At 35.4% G+C, this 23,727-nt stretch overlaps 1 long non-coding RNA gene across 2 annotated transcripts in view; it reads left to right on the forward strand.

Moving 5' to 3' along the window:
* The first annotated feature begins 461 nt into the window (after positions 1–461).
* LOC129146919 (uncharacterized) overlaps positions 462–23,727 on the forward strand; it is a 37,537-nt gene continuing 14,271 nt past the window's right edge. Inside the window, exon 1 of one of the 2 annotated variants that reach the window (XR_008554293.1) lies at positions 462–516. This is a non-coding gene — a long non-coding RNA (uncharacterized LOC129146919). Of the gene's footprint in view, positions 517–2,919; positions 2,954–23,727 lie in introns of those variants that run through there. The other variant, XR_008554292.1, reaches the window with a different exon arrangement.

The raw sequence follows: 23,727 nt of genomic DNA on the forward strand, positions 1-23,727 counted from the left end.
AAATGTCATAATGTAATGTAACTTCAACTAAAAAGAAAGTGAATCCCAAAGATAGTGCATCAAATAAATGTCAGTATTTGGTCCCCACCCCAGATAATGCAATAGGTCTAAGGTGGGCTTCAGAAATGCATTTATAATAAATCCTCAGATAATGTTAGTGTTATAGATTCCGGGATTACAATTTGAGAAACACTGATTTAGGGATGTGAGTTATAATCGTGAATTTATAAATATAAGGTTTTTTTTTTTAATTTATTTATTTATACAAGAACCGGGGGTACAGGCCAGATACGCGGGAGGGTGAGAGGAATCACCAGAGACAGAGCAGGGAACAGAACAGGCAGACTGACAAAATAACACTGCTGAGGGGAGCATTGGATGAGGCAGGAGAGGTCTGCGGCGCCATGTGGGATTCTCACCCAACGGCCGGCCGGGATAGAACTAGCGCGGCAGAGGCTGCGGACAAGCTTCACAGTGTGGTGCTCAACCACCTGAGCCACCAGGGAGGCCCGAAATGTAAGTTGTTTGATGTAGTCCCATATATTTTTTTTTTTGCTCTTATACCCATTGCCTTGTAGTAGAATAGCCAAAGACATCAGTGAAGCCAAAGCCTTGAAGTGTTTTGTTTATGTTTTCTCGTACATGTTTTAAAATTTCAGGTCTTATATCCAAACCTGTAATCCATAGTGAGATAATTTTTGCGTATGGCATGAGATAGTGGTCTAGTCTCATTCATTTGCATTTGCCACTCCAGTTTCCCACCACCATGTGTTCAAGAGACTCATTTTTTTTTTTTTATTGTATAGTCTTAGCTCCCTTTCCATAAATTATCTGTTCCTATAAGTGTGGGTTTATCTCTGAATGCTATTCCACTGGTGTGTCTATTTTTAGTCCAATGTCACACTGTTTTCATTACTATAAGTTTGTATTATAGTTGGAAGTCTGGGAAAGTGATATTGCCATTCTGTTTTGTCAGGATTGCTTTGGTTATTTGGGGTCTTTTATGTTTCCATATAGATTTCAGTAATGTTTGTTCTCTTTCTTTGAAGAATGCAATTGAATATTTGATAGGGTTTGCATTGAATATGTATAATGCTTTGGGTAAAGTGACCATTTAATAATTTATTCTTCTAATCCAAAACAGGGAATATCTTTCCATTTCTTTATGTCTTTTATTTCTTTTAACAATGTCTTACAGTTTTCCTTGTATGGGACTTTCATCTCCTTTATTGAGTTTCTATTAAGGTATTTAATTTATTTTTATGTGATAACAAATAGGACTATTTTCTTGATTTTTTTCTCATCTAGTTTATTGTTTACAGATGTTAACAAAATAGGTTTTGTAAGTTGCTCTAGTAGTCTCACTTTACTGTACTGATTTATTATTAGCAATTCATTTTTTTACTAGAGTCTATAAAGTTTTCTGTGAATACTATTATGTCATTTGAAGATAGTGATGGTCTTACATTTTCTTTTCCAAACTGAGTTCCTTCTATATCTCTCTTTTGCCTAATTGCTATAGTGAGTTTTTCAAATATTGTGTGTAGTAATAGTGAAAGTGGATGTCCTTGTCTTGTACCTGACCTTAGAGGAAACACTTTCAGCTTTTCACCCCTGAGTTTGATGTTAGCTCTGGGTTTGTCATATGTGGTCTTTGTTATATTGAAGTATTTTATTCTATGGTCAATTTTTGAGAGTTTTTCTCATGAATGGCTATTGAGTCTTGTCAAATGCTTTCTCTGCAACTATTGATATGATCATAGGATTTTCTCTTTCCTTTTGTTAATGTGAATTGTGCTCATTGATGTGTGTATACTAACTAATCCTTTCACCCTTAGAACAAAACCCACTTGGACATAATGTGATCCTTTTAGTGTAATGATTAATTTGGCTTGCTGAGATTTTATTGAGGATTTTTACATCTGTGTGCTTGAGGATATCGGTCTATAGTTTTCTTTTTAGCTTTTCTTTTCTACATTTGTATCAGAATGATGTTGCCCTCATGAAAGCATTCCTTTGGAAGCATTCCTCCTTTTTTCAATTTTTTGGAAGAGTTGGAGAAGGATAGATATTAGTTTGTCTTTGAAGATTTGGTAGAATTCACTAGTGAAGCTGTTGGTCCAGGGCTTTTGTTTTGGAGTAGACATTTGAACAGTGTTTCAGTTTTCTTGTTTGTAATATCTGTTTTGTTTTACTATTTGCTCCTGACCAAGACACAGAACTTCATATGCTTCTGAAAATTGTTAATTTCTTCTTTATCCATTTCATGGGCATAAAGATGCTCATATTACTCACTTATGACCCTTTATGTTTTTGAGATACCTATTGCAAATTATCCCTCATTTCTTATTCCATTCAGGAGCTTAATTTTTCTTTTCTTAATGAGCACAGCTAGAGGTTTGTCGATTTTACTTATCTTCTTAAAGAAACAGTTTTAGGTTTCATAAATCTTTTGAACTGCCCTTTAGTTTAATTCTGCTCTAATTTTTAATTTTGTTTAATTCTACTCTATGTATTTTGGCTTCATTTGTTACTTTTTTCTTTTTCCTTAATGTAAAAGGCTAGATTATTTTGAGATCTTTCATTAAAATGATAAGACAGACTATTCAAAGAGAGAAAATTATTTGCATCTCATACATGCAAAAGGGAATAAATATCCAGGGTCTACAAAGAGCTTATACAACATGCCTGTTGACCACCTGTATGTCTTTCTTTGGAGAAGTGTTTATTTAGCACTTCTATCCATTATTTTATTTATTTGTTGTCTTTTTTGTTGAGTTGTGTGACATAGCTTTAATTTCATTCACAGTCAGTGTCTTCTCTCGAAGATGGTGATATGAAAACTCTTATACTCACATGTCAAAGAATTAAGAATGTTCCAAAATGAATGTTTCTGTAAATGAGCCATTTTGACCAGCCACATGGTTTCTACTTGTATCCTGAAAAATGGCAGGTAAAGGAGAGTTGTGCTTAATGGTATATGCCTCAGCGAAATGTCACTTTTTCCTCCATGTGTCCTCCACCAACTAATTAAAATCTTATTTTGCTGAAATGTCAGCACATCAAGTTGCTGACTTCCTGGTTAACATTACCACATGAAACAAAACAAATGCAGTCATATGATAAATTTGGGTCTCAAAGGCTCTCCGGCCTGGGATATAATGGATTGCACTTTGCAATCCACAGTTTTAGTTTCTTCTCTCTCTGAACAATTGTTCATATCAATAATATATAATGGTATGTTAGCATTCATTCATATAAATGTGTATAGAAACTTGAAAAGGCATTGTTACTGTTTTGTTGCCCAAATCTAGGGAAATAATTCCTATTTTATGAAACATGAGAAATCTCAATTCTATTCAAGAGAAACTAGGGTAGTATATCACAGTTGTGCATTTGTGATAACTATTAAAAGACTGGTAAATATCAATTAATTTTCAAATTATAGAAGTGATATATGAAAAGTAATTTTAATTGTTAATAATATGCTATAAATATGCAGAAAAGCAACATTAATAATCACTTCTCCCTCTCAAACGTTTCACATTTGGGCAATGAATCTAAAAGTAAGAATTTGCAATATATGCTTGTGTAATTTTTTCTTTACTCAAAAATACATGATTTATATATATATGGCTGATAAATGAATGGCTTGTAGGGTAAGCTCCTTGGAATACAGTTACTTGATCCTCATCAAATATGAAAAGCACTCGATTAACATATGATCTTTCATTCTAAGTACAACAAAAAGACTAATATAAATCTTATGTAGGTCTATGTGATATTCTACAATATCTGAGAGCTAAATAATGTTGACAGTAATATACAAGAATAAGTAAAATAAATAGCCAGGATTTATAATTATGCTAATTATACTTAAATTAGAGTTCTTTATCCCAATTGTTTCAAAATATAAAGATTTGATTTAATTTATTTCCATGTGTGTTGTACCTTCTATTAACTGAGGAGCAGATTTTCTGAAAAACTGCCAAATTTTACTATATGCAATCCTGGAACATTTCTTGGGTTAAACCTTCTTATTTATTACTTTGAAAACAGAATGTCAACAAAAAGTCAATTAATGGATTTGTCAAGATATTATTACTTCTACTATGACTCACTGAAAGAAATATATTATACTATTAAGATGTTATAAGAAATTATGTAGGTCTTGTATAGAGGAGATAGCGATTTTCTTTTAAACAGTATTTTTTTTTTTATATCAGTATCTTCAAAGCAAAGTACAAAGTCATTGACATGCTGACGTAATTATACAATCAATGTTACCAAGAAAACAAAAAAAATCATCTACTAGTCATTGAAATTACAAAACTCACCTTTAGTTGCTCTCAAAGTAAAGCCACATTTGCACTGAATATTTTTAGTTGAATCAAAATTATGTCAGAAATTAAAACTCATAAGAATTTACTGTATTTTACTTACACTGCCACTTTTCTTAGCCTTTCATCATAAGTAATTCTTACCAAGTCTGGAACATTGTGCTATTTATGAAAAGAGTTAGAATAAAGCATTTTCCTTGCCTCTGTGTAGACTGCATCACTACTTTTCTTGATAAACTTAGACACATATTGATCTTCTGTTTAAGTGAGACAAGTTGTAAATCATATATCAATAGAGTTACCTTTCTTCCTTTCCTTCAACCAAATTGTTCCATACTCAGCATTAAAACACAGTGAAAGTTATTTAAGCAGAAAACTTTTTGAATCAATCTTACAAGTTTAAAATATTTAATTCCAAGAAATTTGGTCAATGTGAGTGATAAATGTACACAGAAAACCAAATGTATTCCCTCAAATTTTATTAATTATTATTTTAATTAATAGTAATATATCAATTTATTAATTTTACATGACTATGTAATTTTGAGAATATAGTTTCAAATTACTATATATGCACATGCTTCATTCACCCTCCACCAACAGTCCAGTGCTGATATCCTATCCCCTATCTTTCACTATTTCCTCCTTCCTACCTTGAATTACCTCTGGTAACCAATATGTTTTCCCAGTGTCTCATAATTATTTTGCAGTGCCTTGCCAGCTTATTTTCTTTGGCTATTTTTATTAGATAAATGAACGAGCCATTCTGTAACTATTCTTTACTTTCAGATTTATTTTACTTAAGATAATTATTCAAGATCCATCCATTTTGTTCTGAAATGCACTATTTTATCTTTTCAGTAGCCAAGTAATACTCCATTGATTATATATTCCATAATTTCTTTGTCTAGTTATCTGTCATTGGGTATTTAGGTTAATTCATGACTTGGACATTGTGAATAATGCTGTCGTGAACAGGAATGCATGAATCTTTTCATTATGATGTCTTCAGATTCTTTGAGTAAATAGCCACCTATGGTATTGATGAATCATATGACATTTCCATTTTTAGTTTTTTAAGGAATCTATATTCCATTTTTCATAATGGCTGCACCATATTACATTGTGAACAACAGTTGAAAGTCTTTTTAACTAATGATGCTGGGAAACGTGGACAGTCACATACAAAAAAATGAAACTAGAGATTCTTACAAAACTCTATAAACAACTAAACTCAACAGCTAACTCAAAATGAATTAAAAACTTAGCTGTAATACCTGAAAATATAAAATAATTCCAAAGAAGACATTCACATGACCTATAGGCTTGTGAAAAAAAGTTCGACAGCACTTATTATTTTAAAAAAATGCAAATCAGGGCCTCCACGCTGTGGAGCTGTCTGCAGCCCCTGCAGCTCTAGTTCTATCCCAGCCGTTGGGTGAGAATCCTACACAGTGCTGCAGACCTCTCCTGTCTCACCCACTGCTCCACTCAGCAGTGTATTTCGTCAGTCTGCCTGTTCTGTTCCCTGCTCTGTCTCTGGCGAATCCTCTTACCCTCCCGCACATCTGGCCTGTACCCCAGTTCTTGTATAAATAAATAAATCTTTAAAAAATAAAATTAAATTAAAAATGCAAATCAAAACCACAAAAGAGAGCACTTCACCCCAGTGAATGACCTATATAAAAATATTGGGAACAACAAATGTTAGCAAGGATACAAGAAAAAAATTCAATACACAATCCAATTAGGAAATGTTTATATAATCGATGATAGAAGAAGTATTTTTTATTGGAATACTACAAAGATAAGTAAAACAATATTACTGCATAGAGGATTCATCTAGTTAGCTCTGCTTTCATTCAAATGTTAAATTAGAGTTTACCTTATTCAGATGTGTGTTCCCCAGAAAGACATTTAATAAATTCTTGTAGTTAAAGGTCTTGACAGCATTTCAGATATATAATTTCTCAAGCATCTATTATATAAACAACACTTTTCAATTATTAACTCATTGTTACAACAATTCTAGTAATCAGATTAGGAATCTCCTTCAAAGAGATAAATCACACACACTTTTTGTAGATGAAGTCTGGTATGGAATTTTGTGAGCATGGCCCCTTGATGTATTAAAGATGGCCACTCTTCCCAATTAAATCTGATGTTTATTTCTCTACATGCTTGAATCTGGGCTGGGCTTAAAACTGCTTCAATTAATAAAATACATTGGAAGTGGTGCTTTGCCAATCTTACTCTTAATTGGTTTGGCAGCTTCTGCTTCCTTTTTGGCAATATTTGTTCTTGGAATCTTCTCTCTAAGAATCAAAAAAACACATGTGGGTACTCTGGTCAATAGCCTTAGTTGAGTCATTTGGTGACAGCTCTACTGCCAGACATGTGAGAAAAATGAGCTCTCTTGGGTATCCAATCCAGTTGAGCCTTCAGAAGACTGAAGTTCCACCCTACATGTGTCTATAATAACAACAAAGTGTCCTTGAGAATATCCAACTGAGCTCACTGCCACAGAATTGCAAGTGAAGTAAATTATTATTTTAAGTAATTAAAATTTGTGGTGTTTTGATGTGTAACAATAGGAACCAAAAACAATCATAAATAATTGAAATGAAAGCTAGAACATGACAATGTAAGTGGGATATTTAAATAAAAAAAAATCTTTGGGATAAGAATAAGGATGCAACATCTGGTTATAGGTTTATGATGGTGGAATTGAGGATAATTTTATGTAAAAGCAACTTGTTCTTGGCTATGGTTCTTTTTTTTTTTTTTTTTTTTTTTTTTAATATTAAATTTTATTTTTATATTCCCCCATACAATTGCAAACGCCCCATTCTGACCCCAATCCTTCCCCTCCCGCCCCCCACCCCCCAAAAAGTGTCTCTGGTTCATAGTTTTTTGTTGATTTGATTTTCACTTTCTTATATTCATTTTCCTGGTCCCTTATTTAAGTTTTCTAGATTCCTGCTATGAGTGAGACCATCCGGTATTTTCTTTTTCTTTTTGGCTTATTTCGCTGAGCATGATCCCTTCCAGTGCCATCCATGTTGCTGCAAATTGCATGTGTTTATCTTTTTTGAATGCTGAGTAATATTCCATGGTATATATGTACCACATCTTCTTGATCCAGTCATCTATTTTTGGGCATTTGGGTTGTTTCCAAAGCTTAGCTATTGTAAACAGTGCTGCTATAAACATAGGAGTGCAGGTGCTCTTTGGAATTGATGTTTCTGTGTCCTTTGGGTAAATACCTAGGAGTGGAATTGCTGGATCATATGGAAGCTCTATGTTTAGTAGGTCCAGAAATCTCCACACAGCTCTCCATAGTGGTTGGACCAGTTTGCACTCCCACCAACAGTGCACAAGAGTTCCTTTTTCTCCACATCCTCGCCAACATTTGTTGTTGCTAGTTTTTTTAATATGTGCCATTCTCACTGGTGTGAGATGGTATCTCATGGTAGTTTTGATTTGCATTTCCCTGATTACAAGTGATGTTGAACATTTTTCATATGTCTGTTGGCCATTTGCATTTCCTCTTCAGAGAAGTTTCTTTTTAGCTCTTCTGCCCATTTTTTGACTGGATTATATTCTTTGTTGTTGCTGAGTCTCATCAGCTCTTTGCAGATTTTTGTGATCAGTCCTTTATCATTAGTGTTGGGTGCAAAAATGTTCTCCCAGTTGGTGGGGTTTCTCTTTGTTTTTGTTATTGTCTCTTTTGCTGTGCAGAAGCTCTTTAATTTGATGTAGTCCCAGCTGTTGATCTTTCTCTTCACTATCACTGCTTTGGGTGATGTGTCTGTAAAGATGTCTTTGATGTGCAAATCCCGTAGTGTTTCGCCTATATTTCCTTCTATATATTTTATGGTTTCAGGTCTTATGTCTAGTTCTTTAATCCATTTTGAGTTGATTTTTGTGTATGGTGTGAGGTAGTGGTCAAGCTTCATTCTTTTGCATGTAGCGACCCAGTTTTCCCAGCACCATTTATTGAACAAACTTTCTTTGCTCCAATGCATAGTCTTTGCTCCTTTGTCAAAGATTAGTTGACCATAAATCTGTGGTTTATTTCTGGACTTTCTATTCGATTCCATTGGTCTGTATGTCTGTTCTTGTTCCAATACCATGCAGTTTTGATGATTATGGCTTTGTAGTATAGTTTGAAGTCTGGAGTGTGATGCCTCCATTTCCTTCTTTTTTTTTCAGTAGAGCTTTGGCTATTCGGGGTTTTTGGTGATTCCATATGAATTTCATCAATAATTGTTCTATTTCTTTGAAGAATGCCATTGAGATTTTGATTGGAATAGCATTGAATCTGTATATTGCTTTTGGTAGGATGGCCATTTTAATAATGTTTATTCTTCCAATCCATGAGCAGGGGATGTCTTTCCATTTCTTTGTGTCTTCTTAACATTTATAGTTTTCTTTGTATAGGTCCTTTACCTCTTTTGTTAGATTTATTCCCAAATATTTGATTTTTTTTGTTTCGATAATAAAAGGGTGGTTTTTTGATTTCTTCTTCTTCAGATTTATTGTTTGTGTATAGGAAGGCTACTGACTTTGCGTGTTGATTTTGTATCCTGCCACTTTACTGAATTGATTGATGAGTTGAATTATTTTTCTGTGGAGTTTTTGGGGTTCTCTATGTATATTATCATATCATCTGCAAATAGTGATAGTTTGACTTCTTCTTTTCCTATTTGGATTCCTTGGATGTCTTTCTCTTGTCTTATTGCTCTGGCTAGGACTTCCAGTATTATATTGAAAAGCAGTGGTGAGAGTGGACATCCTTGTCTTGTTCCAGATCTTAATGGAATTGCTTTCAGCTTTTCACCATTGAGAATGATACTGGCTGTTGGCTTGTCATAGATGGCCTTTATGATGTTGAGGTATGTTCCTTGTATCCCAAGAATTTCAAGGGCTTTTATCATGAATGGGTGTTGCACTTTGTCGAAAGCTTTCTCAGCATCTATTGATATTATCATATGGTTTTTATATTTCTTTTTGTTGATGTGTTGGATAACGTTGATTGATTTTCGGATGTTAAACCATCCTTGTGCCCCTGGAATGAATCCAACTTGGTCGTGGTGAATTATCTTATGGATACATTGTTGGATTCTGATAGCTAAAATTTTATTGAGGATTTTTGCATCAGTGTTCATTAGGGAGATTGGCCTATAGTTTTCCTTTTTTGTGTTGTCCTTATTCGGTTTTGGTATTAGTGTAATATTGGCTTCATAGAACGTGTTTGGTATTGTCCCTTCCTTCTCAATTTTTTGGAAGAGTTTGTGAAGGATAGGCACTAATTCGTCTCTGAATGTTTGGTAGAATTCATTTGTAAATCCATCAGGTCCTGGGCTTTTGTTTTTGGGGAGGTTTTTAATTACCATTTCAATTTCGCTCCTTGTAATTGGTCTGTTTAGGTGTTCTATTTCTTCTTTATCTAGCTTTGGGTGATTGTAGAGTTGTAGGAATTTGTCCATCTCCTCTAGATTGTTGAACTTGTTTCCATATAACTGTTCATAGTAGTTACTGATTATTCTTTTGATTTCTGCTGTGTCCGTTGTGATTTCTCCTCTTTCATTTATGATTCTGTGTATTTGTGCTTTCTCCCTTTTTTCCTTTGTGAGCCTGGCTAGGGGTTTGTCTATTTTATTTATTTTTTCAAAGAACCAGCTCTTGTTTCATTGATCTTTTGGATTGTTTTTTTAGTTTCAATTTCATTTATTTCTGCTTTGGTTTTTATTATTTCTTTTCTTCTACTGGTTCTGGGGTTTTTTGTGTTCTTTTTCTAGATCTTTGAGCTTCGAGATTAGGTTGTTTCTTTGAGTTCTTTCTTGTTTTTTGATGTGAGCTTCTATTGCTATATATTTTCCTCTTATTACTGCTTTTGCTGCATCCCATACATTTAGGATATTGGTGTCCTCCTTGTCATTCAATTCAAAGAATTTTTAATTTCTTCTTTGATCTCCTCGTTAGTCCAGTGGTCTTCCAGTAGTGTGGCTTTAATCTCCATGAGGTAGGATAGTTCCTTGCCTTCTTTTTATGATTTATTTCTAGTTTGATGCCTTCGTGGTCAGAAAAGATGGTTGGTATGATTTCAATCTTGGTGTATCTGTTGATGTTTGTCTTGTGCCCCAGTATGTGATCGATCCTGGAGAATGATCCATGTGCGCTTGAGAAAAATGTGTACTCCGTTTTTTTTGGGTTTAGTGTTCTATAGATGTCTGTTAAGCCCAAATGCTCTAGGTCCCTTATTAGAGCTTTAGTTTCTTTACTTATTTGTCTTGTTGATCTATCCATTGTTGATAGTGGTGTGTTGAAGTCTCCCACTACATATGTGTTTTCTCTGATGTCTGTTTTCAGAGAGGACAACAGTTGTCTGATATATTTTGGTGCCTTTCGTTTGGTGAGTATATGTTATGATGTTTTTTTCTTGAAGTATTGTCCCCTTATCATAATGTAGTGACCATTGGGGTCTCTTTTTATTTTTTTTGAGTTTGAAGTCTGTTTTATCTGATATAAGTATAGCTGTCCTGCTTTCTTTTTTGGCCATTTGCTTGCAGGATTGTTTTCCATCCTTTGACTTGAGCCTATTTTATCTTTTGTAGCTAAATGTGTTTCCTGGAGACAGCAAAAGGTTGGGTTTTGTTTCTTAATCCAGGCTGCAACTCTGTGTCTTTTTATTGAAGAGTTTAGTCCATTTACATTTAGAGTTAATATTGATATGTTAGCATCTGTATTTGCCATTATGTTTGTCTTTCCTTTGATTTATTTATTTATTCTTTTAATAACTTTTTTTTTTTTTTTGGTCTTCTTTCGTTGTTATTCGTCCCTCTGAGGTTCTGGCTTTAGGATTCCTTGTAGTATTTTTTGGAGTGGGGGTTTAGTCGCAATGAAATTCCGGAGTTTCTCTTTGTCTGGGAAGGTCCATATTCTTTCTTCATGGAGGAAAGAGAGCTTTGCGGGATAGAGTATTCTTGGTTGCATCTGTTTCTTGGAGTCTGTTGACTATGTCCCTCCACTCTCTCCTTGCCCGTAGTGTTTCTTCAGAGAAGTCTGATGTCAGCCTGATTGGTTTTCCTTTGAATGTTATCTGTTTTCTTCCCTCTTGTCAGCTTCATTATTTTTTCCTTGTCCTGGATTCTTGGGAGCTTTACTATTATGTGTCTTGCTGTGTTTTTCCTTTCGTCGTGGAAGTTTGGTGTTCTTCTTGCTTCTTGTATATCAATTTTCAGCTCCTTCTTCTCATTTGGGAAGTTCTCTTCAATTATATCCATGAATATTTTCTCTGTTCCTACATCTCTCTCCTCTCCTTCTGGAATTCCTATAACTCTTATATTTCCTTTCCTCATGGAGTCAGATAGTTCCCGAAGTCTTTCTTCATTCTTTTTCCTTCGTACTTCTCTTCCTTTTCTGTTTTGGTTCTTTTTATTTCTGTGTCTTCAGAGATACTTATTCGTTCTTCCATTTCATCTATTCTGCTTTCATTGCTTTTCCAGAGTTCTTTAGTTCCTCCATTAATTCTTTGATCTCCTGCATTTCTCTTACTTCCCTCTTTAGGGACTCAATTTCCTTCTTCTGATCTATCACTTTTTTAATCATGGCAATTTTAATTCTCTTTCTGAAGGCTCAGAAGTTCTTCCAAGTTGCTGTCGTTGCAATCTGGGGAGTGGTTTTCTTTTTGTGGTGTGCTTCTTTCCTGAGGAGTTTTAGGTTGCGTGTGGTTCTTCTACTCCCTACTGTCTGTTTTCTAATTTGTCGTATGCGTTGGGACACTGTGTTGCTCGGACTGACTGACATCTTGGGTGAACTTCTCCGCTCCCCTCTGGCTCTTCCAGGAGCCATCTCTGTCTTCTGGGGGAGCTTTCTGCTGGATTTAGGCAGTTTTTACTGAAGAAAATGTCCCTGTTCTCAAATGGCGAAGCGGATGTAGTCCCTGCGCTCCGGTTTCAGGCACACTCTTTGCGCACCCGGTCTGCCCCGGACGTGGGTGCCTGCTCCCTCTGTGGGCTCAGACTGCTGGTCGGAAGGGGCCTGGCGTGGAATAACTTCCCGGCTGGCCACTGGTCCTCCAGAAACCCTGCCCTTTTCAAGCAGTCTTAAGAAATGTTCCTTTTATAGGGTGTTGTGACTTTTTTTTTCCTGGTCGCTAGGGCGCCAGAGATCTCTCCTTATTGTCCTGGGGGGCTGTTTTTCGCCTCCCCCCCACCCGGTGGGACAGAGAACAGAGCAGGAATGGTAGGGTACACCTCAACAGCTTTGGGGTGCTGTGTCTGCCTTGTGCCCCACCGTCGTGGAGAAACCACGCCCCGAATTTTCGTGCCCCGGGTCTCAGTTCAAAGCCCTCAGTTCCAGGACGCGGGCTGTAGCCCAGTTCAGTGGCGCGGGAATGGCGCCTTTTGCACCGCTCCGTGCCTGGGCGCCTGGTTCCTGCTCACTCAGGGGGGACCTTTCACCTCAGTGAGGACCTCCGCGCGTCTCCCCGCAAGCCTAGGTCGTCTCCCCGCAAGCCTAGGTCGCAGGCGCGGGGACCTGGGCAGCCGCGATTCCGGTCTGCACTTGCTTTTCAAGCGCGCCGAGCGCGCCGCGTTTCCGCGCAGGCTTACCGGCAGCCCGGGCTGTGTGCGCGTCTCCCGGGGTCTTTGTTCTTCTCTAATGGCGCCCGGAGCCGTTCGCTCACCGCCGCGGTGGATCCTGCAGGGTTCGCCTCAGCTCCCGTTCACGGGGTGTGGTGGCTGCAATAGTTCCTTTCCCACTCACAGTCCCGCTTGCTGCGTCGTTTGTTCTTGTGGGTCGTTTTGGTTTGTTGTTTCCTCCTCTCTGCCGGGCGGAGAGTGCCGCCTCTGTGGGCGGGGGAGGGGCGAGATGGGATGATTTATATGGTTCTTTTTTTAAGCCCACAAGAATTTTGTGTTTTACATTCTGGGAATTTAAATGAGATTTTGTTGACTTCAAATATCAAGTTAGGAAGAATTGGCATCTTACCAATATTGACACAATTCTGATCATGGTACATGAAATACCTCTCCTTTAATACAGTTCTTCTTGGATATTACTCCAATGTTTGGCTTTCAGACATTTTTCCTTAACTTTATCTCACTCTGTTCTTGTGAACAGAGGCATAACTTGCTATAATAAAGAATGAAGGAGGACATGGGACATTTTTCTTCCCGTATGATGAATTCCTTCCCCAGTCATCTGATACACAGTATTTTCCAGCCCAGTCCAGATGTGCTTGTACTCTAAGATAAACACAGGTGTCTTCCAGCTAAGGTTTCTGATACATTTGCCTGAACTAGTCCATTGGTATTCTCCTTTGGCCTAGGTCGGTGGTGTACAAGTCATGATATAGCCATGACAACTATTACTGAAAAAAACCTCAATGAGTTATTTATAGAACATGAGTATGTATACTCACATAATGAGTATAAATGAGTATTTATCACTTACTCATATAATGAGTATCAATGATTATTTGTAAGATGGATGAATAAACTAAGGGGTTGTACTGAAGACTTAAGGAAAAGATACACTACATTATCATGAAAGGGCATTTAAGAGGATTTAGGTCACTCACAGCCTTGATATGCTGTAATTCTTTTTACTAGAGTGGGTTCTGAGGGCCTCCCCGGTGGCACAGCGGTTGAGAGCTGTGTTGCAAAGCTGCCCACAGCCTCTGCGGGGCCGGTTCAATCCCCAGCTGCTCCCCGGCCACCAGAGGAGGCTCCCACATGGCGCACAGACCTCTCCTGCCGCCACTGCTCCCCTCAGCAGTGTTCCTTGGTCCTTCTGCCTGCTCTGCTCCCTGCTCTGGCTCTGGTGAATTCTGTCACCCTCCCGCGCTTCTGACTGTACCCAGTGCATGTATAAATAAGAAAAACAAAACAAACAAGACAAATAAAATAAAATAAATAAAAATACATGCCTCTTTAAATAAATAAATAAATAAATAAATAAATAGATAAATAAATAAATAAATAAATAGAGTGGGTTCTGAGGTTCTCTTCCCATGTTTTGTTTTGTCTCACTTCTGCTGACTTCTAGACAAATGCTTCCCTCCCTCCATTCATTCTTGTTGCTGGGCTTTATGTCAAGTCTTACTGTTGCTTCTTAAGTTGCTGCTATTTCATTTTTACTCCTTCATGCTTGTAAACTAACCCAATAGGATATACACATGCCATTTTTTAATACTAGTTTATAAGTTTTGAGAGTTATTCTTAATTATATGTCATTCAATTCTTGTACATATCATATTTCTCTTTAGTTTTTTTTCAAGACACTTCTTCATATTCTGCATATGCTGGTAGTTCTTACTACAGTAGTCTTCATTTATAAATGTACAAAAAAATAAGGGTAAAATGGATTTACCTATGCTTCTGCCAAAAGAATAACTGCACAGAATCCAGCTGCTCTGGGTAAAAATTACTAATTGTTTTAATTAGCATTGTTAAAAATAAATACAAAGTTGTTTTAGACCTTTTTTATTGATGCTAATCCTTAAATTGGTGAGTAGGGTAGGGTATAGTCAGGTCTGTTATAAACAGAATATTGCTTTCAAGGTCTTGAAGATGTAATATGGCCTAGTAGCTCATGAAGTTATGTTTAACTTTTCCTTGTTTCTTGTTTATTTTAAACTCACCCCACTTACATTCATTCTACAAGTCAGTAGAATACCATTTGAATTAACAAACTTGCTATTCTCTAACTTATAGAAAACCTAAACATCAAAATACAGAAAAAAATGAAAAGGTATGCTAAATTTGACAACTGTTACATTATTTGCCAATTTAGCATGAAAATTCTTAATGGAAAGTCAGAAGCAAAGAACTGTGTAAATGATTGCAACCTCTTCATTTTGACTCTCGAGCTTGATCTGCTTCGTTAATAATGAATTGAGCAATGTGCCAGAGTACCAGGCACATCTCTATGGGCATGCATATCACCCATACTCTCTTAGTGGTTGTGACTCTTGGCACTTATTTAGTTCCCTTTGGTGCATTGCCTTCCCTGATTGCCTCACTATTATGCCTATTCTGTTTTGCTATTAAATATCATCAACTGAAAGACAATGGAGTTTAATTATAAAGGTTATTTTTCTCCCTGCTTATTTTAAAACATGGGCGAGCAAGTTATAGCCTGTGGATCAAGTCCAATTAACCATCTGTGTTTGTAAATAAAACTTTATTGGACCAAAATTGTACTCATTTGTTATATATATATCCATGGTTGCTTGTCTACTAGATTGGCAGAGTTGCATAGTTGAGGAAGAGACCAATTGGCCACCAAATATTTACTATCTGGTATTTTTATAGAAATTTTTTTCTTGCCTCTGTTTTAAAAGCTTGATCAAAACACAAGCTTTATATATGGCATGCTAAGAACTTTTTATCTACTAGCTATTTATGGTCCAGTAAAATACCCTATTATATATGTGAATAAAAGGTACAAAGAGTAAATAATATAAAATCAAATTTTATATCGTCATCAACAATGACCTTTATAATTTTATTCTTTTTTTTAAGATTTATTTATTTATTTATACAAGCACTGGGTACAGTCAGAAACGCGGGAGGGTGAGAGAATTCACCAGAGCCAGAGCAGGGAGCAGAGCAGGCAGAAGGACCGAAGTACACTGCTGAGGGGAGCAGCAGACGCGGCAGGAGAGGTCTGCGCGCCATGTGGGACCCTCCTCCAGTGGCCGGGGAGCAGCCAGGGATCGAACCGGTGCTGCAGAAGCTGCCTGCAGCTTCGCAACCCAGCGCTCAACCGCTGCGCCACCGGGGAGGCCCTATAATTTTATTCTTAAAACGGATACCTTCCATAATATTTGATTACAGATAAAGAAAGGTTTTATAAACAATTAAAAAAAAGAAACAACTAAAAAACTTGCTCTCTCCATTCTTGTTTCCCAAAAGAACGTTTTATTTTAATTTGTAAGCAATGTGCTCTTTTGTTGTCAATTTTTTTGGCATATTTTATAACATAGGCTTGACAATCCCATAGACCAATGTATTTTCTAAATGAAACAGAGTGTCCAGTGTTATTGCACAGGGCACAGCACTATTCCAAAAAGCAATCTATTTAAAGCATTCTTTTCTCATTTTAAATTCTGCATTTTATACAAAACCACAACTGCTGACTTCAAAAATAAGTTTAAACTAAGAAGTAGAAATCTAGAAATGAAGTACATTCTAAATATGCTGAGTCTCAATACTTAACAACTGAAATCTTTAAAGAAAGTATGAAGTGAGGTTTGTACTCTCCCATACACATATAATTTTGTTTTCTATCATTTCATTTTAAAATACATTTTAAAAGATGAATTTCTCACCTTGAATCTTCAATTTTTTCATTATCACTGCTCATATTTGACATGTAAAGGGAACATAAATTCTATCCTTTAACAAGATGATACTTTGTCTCATTTCTACTCTTGTAACGATGTAATCTAAAAGAAGGCGGTTCCATGTTCCCTGCCCCACCCAGTGAAAGGTAGAGCTGAGGATAGAGAAGCTAAGAAAGACTTGGAGAAGGAAGAAGACTTGGGACAAGAGTTGGAAAAAGAAGTCTTGGAAGAGGAGTGAAGGAAAAGAGAGACTTGAGGACGCATGTGAAGCAGAGACATGTGAAGAAGCTGCACTTGCTTTGCACTTTGGGACATGCACCAGGGACTTCAGGGACATAGAGGGAGACACTTGAAAAAGACAGAGATATGGGTGAGATACCCATGGGAGCCTGGCAATGGCAGCCTTTATCTGGGCTTTTACTTTGATTTTGCTAATTTCTTTCCAGACTTGTTGGACCTCCTCTGTCCCTTTCCTATAGGTCCCCACCAGAAGGTGATTTATACTTGTGGCAGGCTAAAGGGCCTTGGTGCTCTGCTTTGGGCCAACCATGTTTGGCTGGGCATTTGCCCACAAGGGGATAAATAAAGTTGGGTGTTTCATTGGTAAATGATATCCTTTCTCTTTTCTCTCTATTGCACACAGATTCTACTAAAGTTCTTTTCATCAAAGTTCTTATGCACTAAGAGTATGTTTTGTCTTTATGTGACAGATGGCAGAACCAATTTAGATCATGCAAAGTTTGGGGGATCTGGAGTACCCCTCATTCTGACTAATGGCACTTTGACCTTGATTTATTCCCATTTCTTGTTATTTCCTATTGCATTGTACATATTTTTTTAATCATCATTCCACTATTCAGAGCTATCTAGTATTTACTTTTCTCTCAGTCCCCTGTTTTTCTCTGCCTTTTCCACTTTGAATAATTTTAGAAGCATGTGCCATTTCTCTTTTCATTTTAGATCGCATTGTTTCTTTTCATTGTGCCTGAAAGATTCTTCCTTCCATAACTCAGATTATTAGATTCATAATTTGTAATTCCCTACAATAACCAGGATTCTTCACACGGGAGAATGTTTAACTCTTAACAACTTTAGCTTTGCCACCTGAGGGTGCTGAGTCTCTCCTTTGATATGGAAAACATTCAAATTCCAGTGATCAGGAGGTGGTTAGAGAAAAGCACTTGGAGGTTATGTTCAGGCACAATGGAGGCTACCATGAAGACTGCAGAGCAGCACTGGTAAGAAAAGAAGCGAACACTGTTGATGGACACCTCCTTGATTAAGGGGAAATAGGTGGGGAGTAGTAGGGTGCTCCTAATAGTTCATATCCTGAGAGGAACAGGAGAGTGCACTGGGCTGTGCTTCCCTCCTCCAGACTTCAAAATTGGTACTGACCTTAGGACATTCACTGAAAACATACAGACTCAGTAGAATGTTAGGTCTGGGAACCTCAAGAAGATGGCTACTTGGGGGTGCCACAAACACAATTCTGCCTCCCATCCAGAGCATTGACTGCGGTGACCCTCCTCCCAAACCCCTACTCAGCAGCTGCCAGATCAAGTCTCAGACCTATGAAAGTGTAGAAAGGCCAAACACACAAATCATATTAAAAAAAAAAAAAAAAAAAAAAAAATACAGCACCACCTGCTGGAAAGGTAGAAAAATTCACATCTCTAAGATCTTAGTCAATTGAATAGACCAAAAAAAAAAAAAAAAAATCATTCCCATGAAAATGACACATTTTAAAAAGTGTCCCAAAATTGCTAGAGAGGTTACAAAGAAAATAGAGCCTCATTACAGTGTTGGTGGGAATATAAGCAGGTGTAAACATGACAGACAGAAATCTGGATCTACCTTAAAAAATAAAAATGGAAATATATGACCCAGCAAACCTATTTTGGTCATATGGACAAATAATATGAAATAATCAGTACAAAACCCCATATGTTCCACAATTTTCATATCTATTACAACAGTTAGGATTTGGAAATAACCTAAATGTCCATTGATGGTTGATTGGATCAAGATGTGGTATATGTAGAATATTATATAGTATAAGAAAGGACAAAATACAGCCATTTCAACAAAATGTAGGGAGTTTGAGAGAATAATTGTATCAAAGTGAGTTAGAATGATAAAAAATACTCGAGATTTATATAGCAGACTATTCAATAACAAATCACTTTCAAAAAATCTTTGGACATCAAAAAACATTCTGAGAGTTGCTTTGTTAAGGAGTGATGAGGGAACAGAACAAGGGGATATAAAGGATGGTGGTGGGGAAACAAATAATATTAAAGAAAAATTGTATAATAATATTACAATGGTCATGTACTAATTACTGTGTATAATTATTTTAATGACTTTCAAATAAAATATAATAGTGTATTTAAGAAAATGAACATTTACTATAAGAAGAAAATAGATTCTTTTGTAAATGGTATGTCTGAGAAATTGTAAACACAACAATTATCTGATATAAAAATAATTTTAAGATGAGAAGATAAGGGATGGGAAAGTAAAGGACAGAAGTCAAGTATGGGGCTAAAAATGTCTTTCTCTGGAGTCACCAAGGTCCACGTCTCTGTCTCATTCCAACTCTCAGATCTTGATCAATACCCTAACATTTTAAGATTTAATTCTCTTACCTGGGAAATGAGGATATGCTATTTCAAATACTTTTAAGTTTATATTATTTTTATATAGTAAATGAAGAAAGAAAGAGGCTCTCTACAAACACACAAGGGCTTTTTTTTTTTTTTTAGGTCAATTTCTCAATGAGGTATTTTTATTTATTATTTTTTAATAATAAATTTTATTTTTATATTCCCCATACAATTGCAACCCCCTTATTTTGACCCCAATCCCTCCCCTCCCGCCCCTACCCCCCATAGAGCGTCTCTGGTTCATAGTTTTTTGTTGATTCTGATTTTCACTTTCTTATAGTTATTCATTTTCCTGGTCCCTTACTCAAGCTTTCTAGATTCCTGCCATGAGTGAGACCATCCGGTATTTTTCTTTTTCTTTCTGTCCTATTTAGCTGAGCACGATCCCCTCCAGCGCCATCCATGTTGCTGCAAATTGCATGTGTTTATCTTCACACAAGGGCTTTTTTGACTTAATATCATTCTCAAACCATTTACTAATTAAGTTGAAGACAATTTTTTGTCATTGTGTAAAAACTCCACTACATTATAGTTAAAAAAGATGTGTTTCTCAAAATCATCTTGAACATATAAAATGCATGTTTTGAATTGTTAACAAATAATTGACTACAGAACTTATAACTAGTAATATATTATTTTTTTAAAGTATTAAGTAAAAGAATTCCATCATGAGTACAAGTAACAAATACAGTAAGTATTTGGATTAAGATTTAGATGATCTTACACTCTATTTTGTCCACACTGTACTATGACAAGCTATCCATTCTGATCAGAGTCTGCTCTGGAAAATATGGGTTTGTTTTAATTCCCAGTCTTATTTATATTTACTAACTACCTTGTATTCAATGAGTATGTTTGTGGGAATTTTGCCACAATAGAAGAAGGACGCTAACACATTAACATCAATATTTCTATATTTTTTATTGTTGAATATTTCAGAAATTATAGTACTGGTTGAAAAAATTACCATTTTTAGGGAAGTTTTCTGAACTTGGGAAGAGATTTGTAACTCAAATTACAAAATAGAAATAGTCATAAACAAATACAGTAATAACTATCATTTATCAAGCTCATTCTCATGTCCCAGCCACTCTGCTAATCTTTTAAATTATATTAACACATATAATTGAATTCTCACACAACCTACCAGTTAAGTGTTGATATCTACTTTATATAGATAAGAAAATGAGGTCCAGACAGGGAATTAAGCTAGTCAATAGGAAAGCTTTCAAAACTGCTGCTGCATGTCTATTATCAAGAAGAGGGTAACAAAAAAATAAGTAAGCTTTAAAAAACGTTCTATTTTAAAATGAAACATAAAATAGTTTCAATTTTAGTGGGCATTTGCCACTTTAGAAGAAATGGGTGGAAGGAAATTCTCCTATAATTGTAGAGTATCTTCAATGATGGTTTTAAATATCTCCCTATAAAGTTCATTTCTAATGTGGTATTGATTGACATTAGAAACCAATCCACTAGATAATTCTTATTTTTCTGCCACTATAAATCTGTCAACAAGGAAAGTTTTTTGTTTTTTGTTTTGCTTAACAGCTCGTTTCACAACTGTATTTAGGTAATCTTACCGACAACTGATTTTTAAAACAATGTTTTAAATTCTGACTTCTATAGTATTGCTTTAATCATTTCATAACATTTTGCCTCAAAGAATTCTTGATAATAGCAATATGGTTCCAACTGCAATATACTAAGTAGGTTTCAGTATGGAAATAAAGGAAGTGTAATTTTTCAGCTGAGCATCACCATGCATATGAGTATTCATCCCTCAAATTTCAAAAGATAGATGAAATAGCTTATTTTAATAAACAACACATGAGGTTGTAAAATAACCACTGTGATATAACATCTGATATTCTTCTTTTCTGGAAAATATTTTCATGGTTAATCAATAATCATCACAACTAGATGTGTAACTTGATTAATACATATATATATATAGAAAACATGATTTTATAGTGTATCAGATAAACACTGTAAATCCCAACTTATTAATTTTCAATAAGAAATAGAACTTTTGAGCTGACGCACACTTTTTTTCCAGCCTCTCAGAGAATGCTCTACCAGGAAGAAGGCTGAAGACAGATGGCCAATTGTTTGTTCTTTAGATCATCTTTTTTTCTAGACTCCATGTAGACAATCACTTTTCCTTAAACATGCAGTTTCCTCAGACAGATTCAGTACATTTATAGGAGCACAGATTTTTTTTAAACATTATGATTCTAACCATGGTTCATTTGATTGGGCATTTGCATTTCATAAATTTTAATCAAAAACACTTGCAAACTATTCTTTTCATAAGATACACTTTTTTAGATGTTGGTCTCATCCTTATTATAAACCTTGCTAATTTGGGGGACACCCTTATCAGTACCCTATGGTGACAGAATTTATTAACCTGTTTGTATTTCCCTCCCCCCACACCTGGTCTTTTCTCTGTTCTTCACATTTTTCTTTGTGACTTTCTTCTAGTTTTCTTTACTTTCTTCTTTTTGATCAGAGTCTATTTTTCAAAACTGAATTATAAAATTGATTTTATGTAGTATTTGTTCCAATAACCTGTTTCCTAAGTGCATGCTTCCATCCAAATCTCAGCAACCATTGCATAACTGAGATGGGTATTTTATATACTATCTTAAAATTTCTTTTTTTCTTAAGTCAGACCTGCCTGCCTACATAACTTAATGATTTCCACTTAAGTTATATCTATTCATAACTCACAAAGAATTTCCTCTTCTTATTTCAAAAGATTAATTTTTATTGGATTATTAGATATTATGATAAAGTAGTAGGGAACATATATTGAGTTCAGAAAATCATCAAGTAGCGTTGCATGCCATTTGGCAACCATAAAGTAGCATATCTGAATATGATGGCAAGACCATAAATAAATATGATGGACTGGTAAAAAGTCCAAATATGGGAATTGATAACATAGTGGAGCTACTAAATGACGTGTATTCTCTCAACCAAAATTTCTTATTTAGTGATATAAATAAATTGTTATTTTAAGCCACTAGAGTTGGGCTTTCTATTTCATATAGTTTAAAACAATCCTAAATAAAACATATTAATTATTTCAGATGCAAGTATTTATTTAGAGCTTCTTATGTGTATCTAGCAATGTTTTCTAGGGCACACACTATAACCAGCTATGTTACTCCCAAATAAAAACTTCACAACTAAAATCATAAATTATTCTTCTTAGTCAACCAACCAAAGTAACTTGATTTTGTGTCCAATTTGTTTATTTTATACTTTATTTCTTTTGATGCTGGACAATAATACATTTTTATAACCCAGAGCATATTAGCTCTAAAGTTTCAACATTTTTAGACTGGTGACAATTGTACAATAATAACATTCTCTACATCAATGAAAAGTCCATCCATAGAATCACCACATTGATTATTTTATATACTGAAAGAGAGAGAAAACAGTACAAATTATACAATTATATGTATTGCTTTTTGGACACAAGGTTCAAGAGATGCTTTTTTTTAAAGTAAGGTTAGAATCAATGAAATAAGGGATTTTTTAATTAATAGAATCCATAAAACCAAAGACAGGCTAACTTCTACCATGTAAAGAAAACTTTTAGAAGGTAAACAGAATAGATGAAGGGGGAAGATAAAAATTTTAATTCATATATACCGTTATAATGCAGCAATCCCACTCCTAGGTATCCACCTGAAAAATACCAAAACACTAATATGAAGGGATACTCATAATTGTATATTCATTACAGTCCTATTTACAATAGCTAAGTTGTTAAAATGTCTAAGTGTGAAAGAACAGAAGTATGGATCAGAAAATTGTAAATATATATATATATATAATATGTACACATTGCTACTCAGCTATAAAAAAAGATGAACCCCTGCCATTTGCAAGAACATAGATGGAACTGAAGAGAATAATGCTAAGTGAACTAAGTCAGAAGAAGAATGCCAAATGCCAAATGGTGCACTTATATGTGGAGGAGAACAAAAGGTCATTCAAAACCAAAACAATAATAAACTCTTAATATGTTACTGCAAAACTGAAGAAACTAGAGGGTAATGGTGGTGGGATGGCAGTAAGGGAGAGAAGGGGACCAAAGGTACATGGTAGAGGATTGTTGGGGCACTTGTGGCAAGCAGAGTATGAAAGTTTACATTTGTAGAACTTATCACCCTCAGAGCAGATACAAAGATATAAACCACTTCATCTCAATAAACATGATTTGGAAAAAAAAAAGATAAAAATAAATTCAGTGGCATTAACAGTTCAAAAGCTTGAAGCAGTAATAAATTTAAAATAACCTTAAAATTAATACATATAGCACATCCAAGTAACACTGTTTTAA

This window comes from Talpa occidentalis, unplaced genomic scaffold (genome assembly GCF_014898055.3).
Source record: "Talpa occidentalis isolate TD23 unplaced genomic scaffold, MPIMG_talOcc4v2.1 talOcc4.5, whole genome shotgun sequence".
In the NCBI taxonomy this organism is placed as follows: Eukaryota; Metazoa; Chordata; class Mammalia; order Eulipotyphla; family Talpidae; genus Talpa; species Talpa occidentalis.